This window comes from Chaetodon trifascialis, chromosome 11, assembly GCF_039877785.1.
Source record: "Chaetodon trifascialis isolate fChaTrf1 chromosome 11, fChaTrf1.hap1, whole genome shotgun sequence".
NCBI classification, from domain to species: Eukaryota; Metazoa; Chordata; class Actinopteri; order Chaetodontiformes; family Chaetodontidae; genus Chaetodon; species Chaetodon trifascialis.
Window position 1 is genome coordinate 27,380,402 of NC_092066.1, and position 17,014 is coordinate 27,397,415.

At 40.7% G+C, this 17,014-nt stretch overlaps 2 protein-coding genes across 6 annotated transcripts in view; one reads left to right on the forward strand and one right to left on the reverse strand.

Annotated features, from left to right (window-relative positions):
• The window catches only part of tmem68 (transmembrane protein 68), a 369,137-nt gene that overhangs the window by 341,592 nt on the left and 10,531 nt on the right, over positions 1–17,014 (forward strand). The window lies entirely within an intron of this gene.
• The window catches only part of xkr4 (XK related 4), a 350,180-nt gene that overhangs the window by 180,962 nt on the left and 152,204 nt on the right, over positions 1–17,014 (reverse strand). The window lies entirely within an intron of this gene.

A 17,014-nucleotide genomic window follows, 5' to 3' on the forward strand; every position in this document is an offset into this window, starting at 1 on the left:
TTTTTTGGTTTTTTTTTTTAGAAATCATGAATATTGTATTAACCTGCCCCTTAAGTATGCCTTAAAAGCATCCCATCCCATACCATGCCTGTATCATCCACTGTGCCCTCATTAATTTCCCAATAATCTAATATTTGTTGTCATATAAACTGACATGAATTTTCATTTTGGAGCTGAGATGTATTCAATCTCCAACGGGTAGAACGCCTCTTGCCCTCACTCTTAAATCTCAGAGTCATATCTACAGGACCATTATCAGTAATAACAATATTACCAATAGAAGTCTGCTCCACTATTGATACAAGTTGCTTTAATATCAAAAAATAATCGATCATACAGTATGATGCATGGGGATTAGAAAAAAAAGTATATTCCTTCTCCTGAGGATGCATGAGCCTCCATACATCAACAAGACCAAGCTCCTCTGAAACAGTATCGATAGCTATCTGGGATTTCTGAATAGGGCTGAGTGATATGGCTGAAAACTCCATTGCAATATAAGTGTTTTATATTGGTCGATATCGATAATTATTGATATTTTTTTATGACCTATTTAAAATAAGGGCCGGGAGAAAAATACATTCAATTTAAACATTTTTATTTTAAATTGAACCTTCGTCTGATTATAATCCCCTCAGCTATCAAGGCAGAAAGGAAAGGAAATGTCAACACAACCATGGAAAACACTCAAATAATAAATGTAAAAAAAAAAAAAAGTGTAAAAATGTAAACAGAAAGAAACCTGAGAACTTTTTTTCTGCAGGTTTAGTGCAGGAAGTTCACAAACTGATTCAACTTCTGGTGAATAAAATGTTTTCAGATATGTGCAGTGTTTTGTAAACACAGCAGAAACTGAGGTAGACTTGACATCTGTAGCATACAAAAAACCAAACATGATAGACAGTACAGTAAGATTGACTGAACTATAAAACCAGCCTAGACATATGAACAACTTTAGTCACTCTTCTTACTCTGAACATGCAAGATACAATTATATTTTTATTGCAAGTGTGTTAAAAAAAAAAAGCATGTATAAGAGTTTATAACCTGGCTTCTCCATCGTGCTCAGTGGAAGCATGTCTTTAGTTATATGATATGCCGCTGCCTCCGTTATGTCTTCGTGCCTCTTAGATGATTTGTCATCAGGCACTGAATCAGAGTACCTCTGCATGGTGGTCTGCTGCTTGTGCAGTGGTGCTGCGGTTGGCGGACGTTGGCGAATACGGCTGCGCTCCAAAGAGCTTGTAACTTGATAATGTTACATGATTTGCGTGTCTCTCTCGCTGATTAGCAATTACTCCCTATGTTGCTCGGTTACCTGAGAGCGAGTGCCTTTGTTCATGCAACCAAGTTTCTTCCAACGAAGGAAAAAAAATTATCGAATGTTTTATCGAACGCATTTTTTATTGATATTGATGACGTGTCTATCGCGAGACATATCGCTAGCATTTTATCGCCCAGCCCTATTTCTGAATATGCCTAGATCACCCCGCGTTGCCTGATCTATCGAATGCATTCTGCCTTACTTGATTGAAATCACCTTCAATTATAATGTCAGTATTTCCCATACTCTCTATTACTACGTGCTGCACGGTGGCGCAGCAGGTTAGTGCATGTGCCTCACAGCAAGAAGGTTGCCGGTTTGATCCCCCGGCACAGACCAAAAACATGCTCATTAGGTTGATTGGTAACTCTAAATTGCCCCTAGGTGTGAGTGTGAGTGTGAATGGTTGTCTCTCTCTGTATGTTGCCCTGCGATCGACTGGCGACCGGTCCAGGGTGTACCCCACCTCTCGCCGGTTGACAGCTGGGATAGGTGTAAGGGAAATTCTCCTTGTTGCTTGTTGAGAGTTGCTAATTCTCTGAAGAATTATAGACTCGGTGTGATGAATCAGGTCTCTTTAATACATGCAGCATGGAGGGAAGACTCATGCAGAGTGTTCTCTGCAGATCTCCACAATGTCTTGGCTTTTATACTTTTCAACAAAAGGACAGATGGTTATCACACACACACCTGGTAATCATAAACCTTCCTTCAAAGACAACGACCATTTGGGGGAGTTCACTCATCCCGTTTCATTAAGGTTTATACTATACCGTAAACTCCTCAGGTACAGTGAATTGTACCTTTACCTTCCCCCTCTATCCAGTGTCCCCCACTGAATGTCCTTTGATCCTCTTTCTCCCCTCAGTGACAAAGGGCCATAAAGAGTTTTACAATTCATACTGTAGACTGATTCCCAGGATTAGTAAGTCATCTAATTCCTACATAGGCTCCAGTCCCCCCCGCAACCCCGAAAGGGATAGGCGGTACAGAAAATGGATGGATGGATGGATGTATTACTGCATGTAGGTTATAGAAAAAGTCTGGAGAGTCTGTGTAGGGGCGTATATATTTACTAATGAGCATCTCCTGCCCATTAGGTCCACATCAATTACAACCCATCTTCCCTCTGCATCCGATTTCTGGTCATACACTTTAATGGTCACAGTTTTGCGAATCAAAATAATAGCCCCTTGCTTATTGGATGAGAATGTGCTGTAAAAAATCTGACCGACCCAGTCTGTCTGTAGCTTCTGATTCTGTTGTATTTAAATACGTCTCTTGTAGAAGGGCAATATCTGCCTTCTTTCATTTAAGATATATCATAAGTTTTTTTTCCTTTTCCTGGCTACGTTAGCTCCCTTTACATGCCAAGTAACTATTTTTAATGTTCCTGTCATGTTATAGATTGCTCTGTGTTTATAATGTAAGTTGGCTGTGATGAATAACCAGGGAAATGAGAATGTGCTAATGACTCATGAAAAAAATAAAAAGAACAATACCGACAGACCAACCTAGCCAGCTGGCCCAGGTTTATTGCTAAGCACCCCCCTTCTAATATGCATTATATACCCTTATGTTTATGCTTGGGCCTCTCAAGCAGCCACCATAAAATAACTTAAATCTATCCATATTTTCTTTATCTCAGCCTTACTCAATACCCCTTATTCAATTCAATTCAATTCAATTCAATTCAATTCAATTCAATTCAATTCAATTCAATTCAATTTTATTTGTATAGCGCCAAATCACAACAGAAGTTGTCTCAGGACACTTTCCATATAGAGCTGGTACAGACCAAGCTCTTTTATCTACAAAGAAACCAACAATTCCCCCATGAGCAAGCACTTGGCGAAAGTGGCGAGGAAAAACTTCCTTTTAACAGGCAGAAACCTCGAGCAGAACCAGACTCTGGGTGGGCGGCCATCTGCCTCGACCAGTTGGGTGAGAGAGGAAGAGCAAGAGCGGGAGAGTGAGACAGACAGACAGACAGACAGACAGACAGACAGACAGACAGACAGACAGACAGACAGACAGACAGAAATGCAGTCAGAGAGAGAGAGAGACAGAGAGACAGACATGCAATCACAGTAACAGTGACAGTGGATGTAATAACAGCAGTAGCAGTTGCAGTGGATGTCAGGCAGGGCCAAGGCAGGAGACGCAGCTGAAATCCACAATCCAGATTCAGCCACTGTCCATGGGAACCTGCAAGACGACAAAGCACAGAGACTCCGGGGAAGGAGCTAAGTTAGTAACACGCCGTGGTAGGACATGAGAGCGTGCAGATGGAGAGGGACAGAAGGACGGAGGAGCTCGGTGTATCTTTGGATGTCCCCCGACAGTCTAATCCTATAGCAGCATAACTAGGGGCTGGTCCAGGACAAGCCTGAGCCAGCCCTAACTATAAGCTTTATCAAAAAGGAAAGTTTTAAGCCTACTCTTAAATGTAGAGACAGTGTCTGCCTCCCGGACAAAGACTGGAAGATGGTTCCACAGGAGAGGAGCTTGATAGCTAAATGCTCTGACTCCTGTTCAGCTTTTTGAGACTTTAGGAACCATAAGTAGACCTGCATTCTGGGAACGCAGTGTTCGAGTAGGGCAATAAGGTACTATGAGCTCTTTAAGATAAGAAGGTGCCTGGCCATTTATGGCTTTGTAAGTAAGGAGGAGAATTTTAAACTCTATTCTAAATTTTGAGAGTATTGGAGAAATATGATCTCGCTTCCTGGTTTTTGTCAGAACACGTGCTGCAGTGTTCTGGAGCAACTGGAGAATATTCAGCAACGAATTTGGGCAGCCTGATAGTAAGGAATTGCAATAATCCAGCCTGGAAGTTACGAATGCATGGACTAGTTTTTCTGCATCATTTTGAGACAAAATATGTCTGATTTTTGCGATATTACGTAGGTGAAAAAAGGCAGTCCTTGAAATTTGTTTAACATGGGAGTGAAAAGACATGTCTTGGTCAAAGATGACTCCCAGATTCTTTACAGTGGTGCTGGAGGCCAGCGCAATGCCATCCATAGCTGCTATGTCATCAGAAAGTGACTTTCTAAGATGTTTAGGGCCTACTACTATAACTTCAGTTTTGTCCGAGTTAAGCATCAGCAACTAGTTAACTGAGTTGTCATTCAGTTGTCAATCCCACACCAATAACCAAACGTAGTGACAATAAGTAAAAAATAATGATACAGTTGAGGCATTTATCCATGATATACAAGTCTACACAGTGCCGCTAGCAGTCATCAAAATGCCCAAATAACATACACCTGTCTATAACCCACTTTGAATATAAAATTTATTTTCTATACTAAGCTTGAGTAAAACTTATAACATTATACTGTGCAGAAATTATAAAACCCTAAACCCCTGTGGGATATTGTGTCTCCAGGTACTTATGAAGAAGTCTTGCCGGTGTAGGGAATTACCACTTTTCACCTATAACTTTTGTCTTTTGGTCCATAGATCCATACTACACCTTATACGTTGAAGTCCAATACCCCAGGAGGATGTGTTGCCTTCTATCTCGCTCTAGTGGCAGTTTGATGGCCCAACACAATGTCAGCGTAATGTTTAGACGAAAGCCTTTGCCTCCGCAGGTCTAGTGAAAAGATGACGCCTTACTGTTTACTCAGTGTGTCTGGATACAGCATTGCATATGACTTCATCTTTCATGCTCCGGAGTTGGCGTTTGACTTCATCATATTTTTTGCGCTTCTGTATTGTGTCTCTGGATGAGTCCTGGCTGAAGTAGATGCGCTGGCCGTTCCACTCGGTGTTCCCCTTCTCACGTGCGGCATGCAGGACCGCCTCTCTCGCGCCGACCCGGAGAAATTGAACCAGGATGTGCCGGCTGAATTCGGTGTCTGCATTCGGCTTGGGTCCGCATCTGTGTGCTCTTTCAATTTCAAAGCCTCCGCCAACATCCATGCCCAGGCATCCCTTCAGTAGTGTGCGCACAAACATCTCCATGTCCCCTGCCTCTGAATTTTCCACGATACCAACTATGCAAACGTTCGTCCGGCGTCCTGCGTCCTCCAAATAATTAACTCTCTCCTGAAGTTGTTCCATCATTTTCCCGACTTGGCAAACTGTTTTCTCCCTCACGTAACATCAATCTTCCAAGTTGGATATGCGAGTTTCAGCCTCAGTAATTCTTCCTCCAAGCTGTTGATCCGTGCACTGCAGACAAACCAAGCTCCCTTTCACCCCACTTTCTCGGCTGCAATACCTTGCAGCGTCATATCATATAACTAAAGACCTGCTTCCACTGAGCACTGTGGAGAAGCCAGGTTATTTTTTTAAACACACTTGCAATAAAACTATAATTGAATAGTTCTTGTATGTTTAGAGTAAGAAGTTGTTCATATGTCTAGGCTGGTTTTATAGTTCAGTCAATCTTACTGTACTGTCTATCAAGTTTGGTTTTTGTATGTTACAGATGTCAAGTTAAGTTTCTCCTATGTTTACAAAACACTGCACATATCTGAAAACATTTTACTCACCAGAAGTTGAATCAGTTTGTGAACTTCCTGCACTAAACCTGCAGGAAAAAAGTTCTCAGGTTTTTCTCTGTTTACATTTTTACACTTTTTTTTACATTTATTATTTGAGTGTTTTCCATGGTTGTGTTGACATTTCCTTTCCTTTCTGCCTTGATAGCTGAGGGGATTATAATCAGAGGAAGGTTCAATTTAAAGTAAAAATGTTTAAATTGAATGTATTTTTCTCCCGGTCCTTATTTTAAATAGGTCATAAAAAATATCAATAATTATCGATATCGGCCAATATAAAACACATATCACAATAGAGTTTTCAGCCATATCGCCCAGCCCTAAGGTATTTTATTTGCATATCACTTGCCAACCATCAAGCACAAAGGGCTGTCCAAAAAAGGCTAAATAGAAGACAGTGACTGAATTCTGTAAAATTAAATATGGTCATCATTTGGCTTCAAGGTATGTGGCTTTTTTGTTTGTATCTGAATAGCAAAACGAGGTTGTAAATTCAAACTTGTCCATTTTCCCTAATCAATTTATTGTTCTTTGTTTTTTGTTCCAAAAACAAATTTGACAAACTAAACTGTTCTATAGCCAGAATGGAAAAACAAAAAACAAGAACACTTAATATTTCCTATTTCAAAACCAAAACTGAAAAATCAAGTCTTTGTGTGATATTGACGGAAATCCCAGGGAATCTCAGGAAAGTGAGAAGGTGCAGGTGCAACATTTCAATGTGTTCCATGGCGTTGGTGAATCATTTGTTTAGACTTTAGACTTCAGACTTAGGCTTAAGACTGCTTCTTTATTGATCCCAATTTGGGAAATTATTTTGTTGCAGAAGCAATTAAACATAGTATTTACAGTAAAAATTGTGCAGTTTTAGATGATAAATAAATGTAAACCGTAGACCCTATGTGCAATATTTCAGTAGTGCAGATAATATGTAAAATTTTGAGGTTTGTGAGGTAGGTGGATTAACTAAGTTGCTATTGTACAGCGTGATGGCTCGAGGCAGGAATGATTTCCTGAAGCAGTCTTTGTGACAGCACAGCTGGAGCAGTCTATTGGAGAAGGAGCTCCGCTGTCTGTCCAAGAGGTGGTGAAGAGGATGTTCAGGGTTATCCATGATGGATAACAGTCTGTCCAGTGTCCTCCTCTCCACCACATCCTCAAAAGTGTTTAGTTTGCAGCCAATCACGGAGCTGGCCTTCCTGATCAATTTGTTCAGTGTGTTGGTGCCGCCGGCTCCAATGGTGCTAACCCAGCACACTGCAGCAAAGAAGAGTGCACTGGCAACAACAGACTGGTAAAAGATCTCCAACATCTTGTTGCACACGTTGAACAATCTGAGCCTCCTCAGGAAATAGAGTGTGCTCATCCCCTTCTTGTAAACAGCATTGATGTTAGTTTTCCAGTTCAGTCTGTTGTCGAGGTGCACTCCGAGGTATTTGTAATCCTCCACCACTCTGACATTCTCCCCCAGAATACACAGTGGTTGTGTGGTTGTCCTGTTGTCTCTGAAATCAGTAACCATCTCCTTGGTCTTGGCCACATTGAGCAACAGGTGATTTCTACCAGACCATTCCACAAAATCATCCACCACTGCTCTGTTTTCCTCCTCTCGTCTATCCTTTATACACCCCACCACTGTTGAGCCAAAAAGTTCTATAGGAAGCACGATGAAGAGTTGTACTGAAAATCTGAGGTGTACAAGGTGAAGAGAAAAGGAGACAGAACAGTCCCCTGTGGTTCTCCTGTACTACTTTCCACAGTATTAGACAGAACGTTGCCCTGTCAGACAAACTGTGGTCTGTCTGTCAGGTAGTCAGTAATCCATGAGATTGCGGGCACGTCGACTCCCATCAGTCGCAGATTCTTACCCAGGAGCAGTGGCTGAATGGTATTGAATGCACTGGTATTGAGATAATCAAAGAAAGTGATCCTCACAGTGCTGCCACAACAATCCAGGTGGGAGCGAGCATGCTGCAACAGGTGTCGATGGCGTCGTCAACACCCAGATGGGGTTGGTAGGTGAACTGTAGAGGGTCCAGTAATGATTTCGCCTGCGGTCGGAGGTTCGCCAGGACCAGCCTCACCAGCACCTTTATCATGAGTGATGTTAGGGCAATGGGTCGGTAGTCTTTGGGGCCAGATGGAGAGTTCTTCTTTGGAACAGGAACCATGCAGGACGTCTTCCACAGCACCGGGACTCTCTGCAGGCTCAGGCTCAGGTTGAAGAGCTGTCCCAGGATCACGGACAGCTGGCTGGCTTAAGTCCTCAGGACTCTGGAACTAATGCCGTCAGTGCCAGCAGCCTTGCCCAGGTGCAGCATCACCAGCTGTCTTCTTACCTGGCCCGCAGTCAGGCAGGGGATGGTGCTAGTGGAGGGTTGCTGTGGGGGATGGTGCAGCAATGAGGGAGATGTGGGAGTTGAGTCCAAGGGAGGGAGGGGAAGGATCACCAGGGGTTGAGGGTTGGAGGGAGAAAGCTTGGGCAGAGGGGGGTTGTCGCCTAGAGGCTTTACTAAATGGACAGTTTTGTTATCTTATGATTTCTGGGTAGCACAGTGGCACAAGGCACTGTCGCCTCACAGCTAGAAGGTCCTCGGTTCGAATCCTGCTGTGGGCGCTGGTGGCGTGTCCTTCACCGTGCCCTTGGTGCCTGCTGATCGAGGGGGGCCTTTCTGTGTGGAGTTTGCATGTTCTCCCCGTGTTCATTCAGGGTCTCCTCCTTAATAACCCCCACTAAAAACATGCAAGAAGATCACCACCTGACCAATGGTGACGAAGGAGTTTGCATGTTCTCCCCGTGTTCACTGGGGTTTCCTCCTTAATAACCTCCACTAAAAACATGCAAGAAGATCACCACCTGACCAATGGTGACGAAGGAGGACTGGTCCCCCGGCACTGGCGTCAGCGTCAGCTGGCAGCTGGCAGCCCGTCGCTCCTGGTCTGCTATGGAGGATCAACAGACTGAGGATGGGTCAAATGCGGAGAAAATAATTTCACGGAAGCATGGCGTGTGTGTATGTAGTGTGTGCAACTAACGTGTGATGAATAAAAGTACATTTCTTCTTCTTCTTCTTTCTTTTGAGTGTTGTTTTCAACATAATTGACAACATAATGTCAACGTACTGTTCCAGTGCAGCTACATGTTCAGAAGTCATTTGTTTTCTCCATGACCTGAAATGTAGGGAAGTTGAGCACAGAAGAATTAGAAATAGTACATGGTTCAGTGCTGGACCCAATTCATTTTCATTGTTTCCTAAGCACGATCACTGGGAATTTCATGATTTTTTTTTTTTTTTTGACATTTCAACACATTAGCTGACCTCTCATGAATCCAGTCAATGGAGGTTTTATTTCGCCATTAAAATTTATAGTAAGATAAGATAGTAGGAAGTGTTCCAGCTGCCAAAGACCACCAAAAACATGAAGAAGTTGGTTTAACAACTTATAGCAGTTATAGCTGCGCTTGAACCAGAGTTAACTTTGTCAAACTACAACTTTCAGTTAAGCGACTAAGACTAAAACTAAATTTAATGTTATCTTTAGTAAGTGACTAAGACTAAAACTAAAACTAAGACTAAAACTAAATTTTATATTATTTTCAGGAAGTGACTAAGACTAAAACTTAATTAAAAATTGATGTCAAAATTAACACTGGCTGGAACCATATATGGACATTATTATTGAACTTTTTGAGGAGGTCATAACTGCAGAATGTGAAAATGTTGTATGTCTGGTATGGGCTTTTCATGTTCTCTTATGTTCTTTATGTTCTCTTATGTTCTTTATATTCTCAAATTATTTGTTATTTATTAGTGTGCACTTTAAGGATTGCATTTTTTAATTTCATTGCACTTGTACAATGACAATAAAGACATTCAATTTAATTCAATTCATTGGTCAGTGGTGGTCAGTTGTAACTGTGCAGAGGTTATTGCATGGAGCACAACCTTCGAAGAAGGAATCATGTTTCTTCTTCTTTCTGGCGGTCTTGGCCAGTGGTGTAGAAAAAGTTTCAAAAGGTTCATGTTCTTCTCAATAGTTCCAAACAAATCCGTGCTGTCAGCCTGTTTGAATGGTTTCAAGCAGGATAGATGGCAACAGTGCGTATATTTGCAGCAATTTTCAGTCAACATATAATGCGCAATGATTAATACATGTCTTTGACTACACTTCTATTCAATATAGCATTTTTATGGGGAGAGATAGTGTTCTGTTTTAATTTTGGAGAAAAAGGGGACTGTTGTCACAACATAGAATACATTTACAACAGTGATGGAAAGTGCTGTACTTCAGCACAATTTTGAGGTACTTGTATTTTACTTGAGTATTTCCATTTTCTGCTTTCTACCTCTACTCCCCTGCATTTCAGAGGCAACATTAAAGAATGTATATATTAGTACATAAATAATTCTCTTGGTAATTCTGTACAATCAATACTTTTACTTTTTCTACTCTAAGTATATTTGCATGTGAATACTTTTGTATTTTTTCTTAAGTAAAATTTTGCAGGACTTTACTGTTTTGGAGTATTTTTACTCTCTGGTATTGCTACTTTATTTTTGCTTACGTAAAAAGTTTGATTGCTTATCACGGATACCACGGATTTATGGATTTACATTAGGTATGTGTTGGTATTTTTCTCATGCTTCTGTGGTCATAATTACTCACATTCTAATGTTAAAACATCTGCATGAACATGCACAACATGTGAATATAGATGAACGTCAGCAACACCCAATTTAAGCCGAGAAAGTAGTTCGATTAATTATGCAAAATATGCATATAATATCCTTTCCCTATATAAAGTGTAGTGAAGGAGTTCCTCAAAATATGAAATAATGTTGGGCGCCAGACAAGAGAAAAAAATCAAAAATCAACCTGCCAATATTTTAAAACAAACACTACCAGAAATAACCCAGAAAAACCCAACAGCTGGCCTCCTAGCCACAAAATCACACAATAGAAACACAACAGAGTGATGCAGTTAGTAAGTTCTCTTATTTTCAACCAGTTATTAATCAAAACATATCAGATCAATAATCAAACTCAAATGTCTCTCATAAAGGTTCATTCATAAAACAGAAACTAAATTCAAAGGAAATATTTTCGAGAGTGATCACAAAACCAAAAGTTCTTCAAATGAATAATAATAGTTCCTATCAGTTAATGAAAAAAACAAATTGTGGGTATGTGGATGTGTGTGAGAGTGTGTATAGTTTGGGTGTAATTCAGTTATGTTCAGTTCAGAGATCTGATGTTAGGAGAGGCCAGGAGAGTTTCAGGGAAAAAAAGGGACTTATATGACATTCTTCACCCAGCTTGGACAGAGATCTTTGCCACTGCATCCAAACAGGCCAAGGACCATATAATCAGCTTCTTTCCGCCTGCTCCAGGGATCAGCTTCTTCCTCCAGCGTCCAGTTGAACGTCATTAATACTTGGTTTAATTTACTTGCTTTCTTGACATTAAGCCGGCAACTTAAGTGAAATTTGACTTATCTCCTTTTCTTTCTTTCTCACTTCTCACCCTTTCAATCCTCCCTCTAGCCTCCTTTGTCTGATTTTCCTCCTCTCTTGAGCTCTCAGGTGTGTGATTTATCATCTCCCTCCCCCTTCATTTCCTGCTCAGGTGGAAAAGGCTGTGTTGTCATTTCCTTTTTCCCCTTCCTGCTACAGTAGGCAGAGGGTAGATTAATTCTTCCTTGAATCTGCAGTTTTCAAAGAAACTCATTCGACCTCCTGCATGGAGAGAAGGATGTCAGAAAGCAGGCCATGAAAGGCAGACAAGTGTTCAAAATAGTCTTTAGTCACAGTAAGAAGGAGAAAAGGAGACCTGGGCACCTGGCTGTGAGCACTCAATAAACTTCACTGGATGATCACTGCTTAAAACATCTCCAAATACACTCACAAGAATCACAAGGTCATTTACTTATTCATACAATGATAGCAAAAACTTTAAAACTCCACACCACAAGTAATGCTAGAGTTACTTGAATTTTTTGTTGAGGGAATTCCACTGCCAGAAGTAGACGATGTCACAGACCCTAGGTCGACTGGGTCCTGAGTCAAGTCAAGCCTGTCGCTGCTGGAGAGAATTGAGAGTGGCACAGAAATGAAAGTACATGCCTACAGTTAGTCCATATGTATTTGGACATTGGCATGGTTTGTTATTTTGTGTCTTTCCTGTATTGCAGAAGTAAATAATGACTATAGACTTCATGTGCAAACTCTTCTAAAATTTGAGCGTATTTTCAGATGTATCAAGTACAGCATGTGGTAATTATAGCCATTTAACAGATAGCTGATTTCAGACAGCCAGAAATTATTGGACAACTCCTCTAAACCCCAATAAAATGGTTACATTTAGTACTTGGTTGCAGATTATTTGAATGTAATGACAAAACAAAACATATCCTTACCCTAAAGCTGAAAGCCTGCACTTTAAACTCCTTATCATTGTTTCATTTCAAATCCAGTGTGCTGAAGGACAGAGCAAAAAATAAGCAAAAATGTGTCTCTGTCCATATAGATATTGACCTATCTGTATAAATCCTAAATCAACCGTACACCGTACTGAACAATTCTACGTGCCTCAGTTGTTTCAGTAAGAGGTCTTCGCTCCCTAGAGCTGGTATCACCACAAGTCCATGCCGTCTTGGGACTGGGACTTCTATCTCTTCCACTGCATTAGGACTGTCTGTTGACACACACACAAAGTGAAGACCAGTTGCTGAAAGGAAAGATGTGTTCATGCCTGTGTAGCTCAGGTTAATTGTATTTCCCATGAACACTACTTATACAGTGCCTTGCAAAAGTATTCACCCCCCTTGCCCTTTTACCTATTTTGTTACATTACAGCCTGTAACTTAAATGTTTTTTAATGTGAATTTTATGTCATGGATCTGCACAAAATAGTCTAAGTTGGTAACGTGAAATAAGAAAAATATGTATAAAAAAACTGTCACAGACAGCTGTGACGCTTGTGTTCATCCACTGTTCAGACCTGCTGCACGTGAACTGTGAAGTGGTGATATCTGGTCATGGAGCACCATCAAATCCATCATCTTCAAATGGAAAGAACATGGTACCCCAACAAACCTGCCAAGATAGGGCCACCCACCAAAACTCACAGACCGGGCAAGGAGGGCATTAATCAAAGAGGCAGCACAGAGACCAAAGGTAACCCAGAAGGAGTTGCAGAGTTCCACAGCAGAGAGTGCATCTGTCCATAGCACCACAATAAGCTGTACACTCAATATAGCTGGGCTTTATGGAAGAGTGGCCAGAAAAAAGCCAATACTTTGTGTTAAAAATAAGGAGGCACATTTTGAGTTTGCCAAAAGGCATGTGGGCAACTCCCCCAGATGTGTGGAAGAGGGTGCTCTGGTCAGATGAGACTAAAATTGCACTTTTCAGCCACCAAGGAAAACGCTATGTCTGGTGCAAACCCAACACATCTCATCCCCCCCAAGAACACCATCCCCACAGTGTAACATGGTGGGGGCAGCATCATGCTGTGGGGGTGTCTTTCAGCATTAGGGAACTGGTCTGTGTTGGGGGAAAAATGGATGGTGCTAAATACAGGGATATTCTTGAGCAAAATGTGTTTTAGTCTGCCTGTGATTTGAGACTGAGATGGAGGTTCACCTTCCAGCAGGACAATGACCCAAAGCATACTGCTAAAGCAACACAAGTGGTTTAAGGGGAAACATTTTAATGTGTTGGAATGGCCTTGTCAAAGTCCAGACCTCAATCCAACTGAGAATCTGTGGTCAGACTTGAAGATTGCTTTTCACAAGCGAAAACCATCCAACATGAAGGAGCTGGAGCAGTTTTGCCTTGAGGAATGGGCAAAAATCCCAGTGGCAAGATGTGGCAAGCTCATATAGACTTATCCAAAGCGACTTGCAGCTGTAATTGCCACAAAAGGTAGCTCTACAAAGTACTGACTTTAGGGGGTGAATAGTTATACACACTGAAGTTTTCTGTTATTTTGTCCTATTTGTTGTTTGCCTTACAATAACAAAATAATTAGTATAGTTGTAGACATGTTCTGTAAATGAAATGATGCAAACCCTCAAACAATCCATTTTAATTCCAGGTTGTGAGGCAACAAAACATGAAATGCCAAGGGATTGAATACTTTTGCAAGCCACTGTACGTTTGCCATGTGCTATGTGGAAGAGAGCTTGTCTGGGTTACTGTTGGTGGGATATGGTATTTGCACACCACTATTCTTAAAATATACAATTAGACATTGTTTCACTGAAGCCTATAAGGAAATATACAGTTGCCAGTTTATTAGGTACACTGAGCCAAAACTAAGGAAATCTGGCAGTCCTGCAATAAATTTTAGTTGTTAAGAAGCATTGATTCAATGTGATTGTTTTGGAGGGTACAGGTAGTGGTTTCCGACAAGTACATACCTTGTTGTTTTTTTTTTGGACTCCTTGTAGACAACTGGCTTGTGAGGTCATCAGACTAAGTCTCAATGGTTTCACACATCCACTCTTGAACAGAAAATTATCTTAACTAACTATCTGCACTTATACATGTTTTTTTTTTTTATTGTGATCATCCACATTTGTGCTGCTAATGTCACTGATGGACTGCCGAACAAATGGTGCCTATAAAGACTGAATTGAGATCAGAATTAGGCTTGCATATCATTTTGATGGGGGAGACTGGGTTGAATGCTGAGCTGAACTCCAGAAACAACAATCTGATAGGTATTGTTACATTCAAGGTGTGTGAACACTGAGTGGAGGACAGTGGAGATGGTATCCTCTGTGGATCTGTTGGTTCTAAATGCAGACTGTTGAGGGTCAAGATGGCTGGTATTTGGTATATGTGCTGGAAAACTGGTTTCTCAAAGCACTTCATCAGAGCGGGGGTCAGTGCCACAGGGTTTTGCACCGCATTTGTGTTGTGGTTGGTTGTGTTTTCTATATGTGCAGCATGTCCCCGTATTTGGCTGTGTCTGTTGTGACATTGTGTGACTCTCTGACGGTGGTGTCAGAGAGGAGGATGCTAACAAAGCTACAGACTATCTTGGACAGTGATTGATTCTGAGATTGCCCTCTTTGTTATGGTTAGCAAGCCATTTTCACAGCTAAATGGAATTCAGCCATCACTCATTCTATAATTTACACATTTACCGTTGATGCTCTAAGGTTTTTTAACTAGTTTGTGCAAGTGAGACCATATCCTGCCCCACACATGCCTCCCTCCACTGGCTCCCCGTTAGTTATAGATTCCATTTTAAAGTGTGCTTACTTGTTTTTGAAGTACTTCAGAGATGTGCCATCTTACCTACCTAACCTTTTAACCAGAGAAGAAGAATTGTTTTTTCAACTGCCAAGACCAATGCAAAAGATGAAAATGAAATGAAAAAGAGAATTGCAACACACCATAGACTTCTAATGGAATTGTGGAATGTGGAAGTAACATGCCTCATGGGGCAACAGATAGTACCAAGCGATTCAGTGCTGGACCCCATCCATTTTTAGTGTTTCCGAAGAATGGTCACTGGGATTTAACTGCATTTTTGACATTTCAACACATTAGCTGACCTCTCATGAATCTTATGGTGGTATTTTACGTATCTTTGTTAGATTATAATTGCTGTTACATAATGGGAGCAATGCTTCAGATGTCAGTTGCAGTCCCCAGCATTCAGCAAACTTGTATGTGGATGATACCACCATCATCTGTTTTGTGAACAGTGTTAATGTTGTCAACGAAAACTCTGATAAGTATTCATTGACATCATTTTATTGTATGATTAAATTGGAACAACAACGTAAATGAAAAAAATCTTGATAACAAAAATTACAGCGAAATCTCTGTTCATTATGCCCTGATGAGGGAAGATGAGACGAAATCTCTGTTCATTTTGCCCTAATGACTAAAGACGAGACGAGAAAGTGTGTGTATGTCTCTGTATGCGGACAGCCTGGTTGTTTTAATTTTTAACAAATCACTTCTGCAAGTGTAAGTCAAATTCTCTCACTGCCCCATCTCATTGGATGTTTTTCCCCCTGCTTGGTGCATGCCAGGTGCATGTCGGGTACCCACTGATAGATAACAACAAGGCAAGCTAACGTACATATGTCTAAGTTAGGTAGCTTAAAGCTGAAAGAAACCATTTTAGCTGCTGCTGGCCACTAAAAGATGAGTGCCTCATCTTCACCAGCATGTCAGGTGGGACGGAAAAGGAGAGACGGCCCCCCCACTTTATCTAGCACACTTTAGGCATTAATTGTTATATGATTTATAAAAGTATGGTAAGTCAGTAACACATTCTCAGCTGACTGACTAAATGCATAGTTCAACCTCAATTACAGCATCATGAAACTGAGAAAATTATGACTAAAACATTTACTAAAATTAAATAAAAACTGGATTCCACAGACTAAATCTTGATGAAAACAAAATAAAAGACTAAAATGTGACTTAAGCCAACTACAATTTTCAGTTAAGCGACTATGACTAAAACTACATTTAAACACTTTGTGAATAGCATGAAGATTTAATCTCAAAGCAATCTCTCTCTCTCTCTCTCAATATTTACATCCATCTTGCCTCTGATGAAACGCACAACATGACAATGAAAATGACATTCGCAAATTCTTCCTACAGTATTTTACTGTAGAAATACCATGGCAGCACTGATGTCTGACTTCTTCATTCTTGGAAAGCACAATCTAAAACATTTTAGAAGTTTCTAAACAAATCAAAACTGACTCACCAGTGTGTTTCTATTTTAAAGGAACAGATAACAAAAAGCAAAAATGCGCTCCAAGAGTTCATCACTGTTAAAGCCATAAGTAAAAATACCCAAAACTGTAGCACAATGACTAAAAAATTAATGAGTTCATCACTGTCAGCCATGTCAGCCTGTCAGCCATGAACCACGAATGTTGCTGCACCTGAATGTGTATCGTCGGTGTGTGAGTCTATGTGTGAGTCCGGGCAGAAGGCCTATTAATAAAGTCCTCATAGACAATATTAGAAATATTAATCGCAATGATTTGAAATAATGTGACTATATATTTTGATTTAATGTCATTATCACTTTGTGAAATATACTCAGTACCATAATGTGTGCCCTAATACAGGATATTTGTTTTGGGGTTTTTTGGTGTTATGTAAAAGGCATTTCTGTGTTTGTG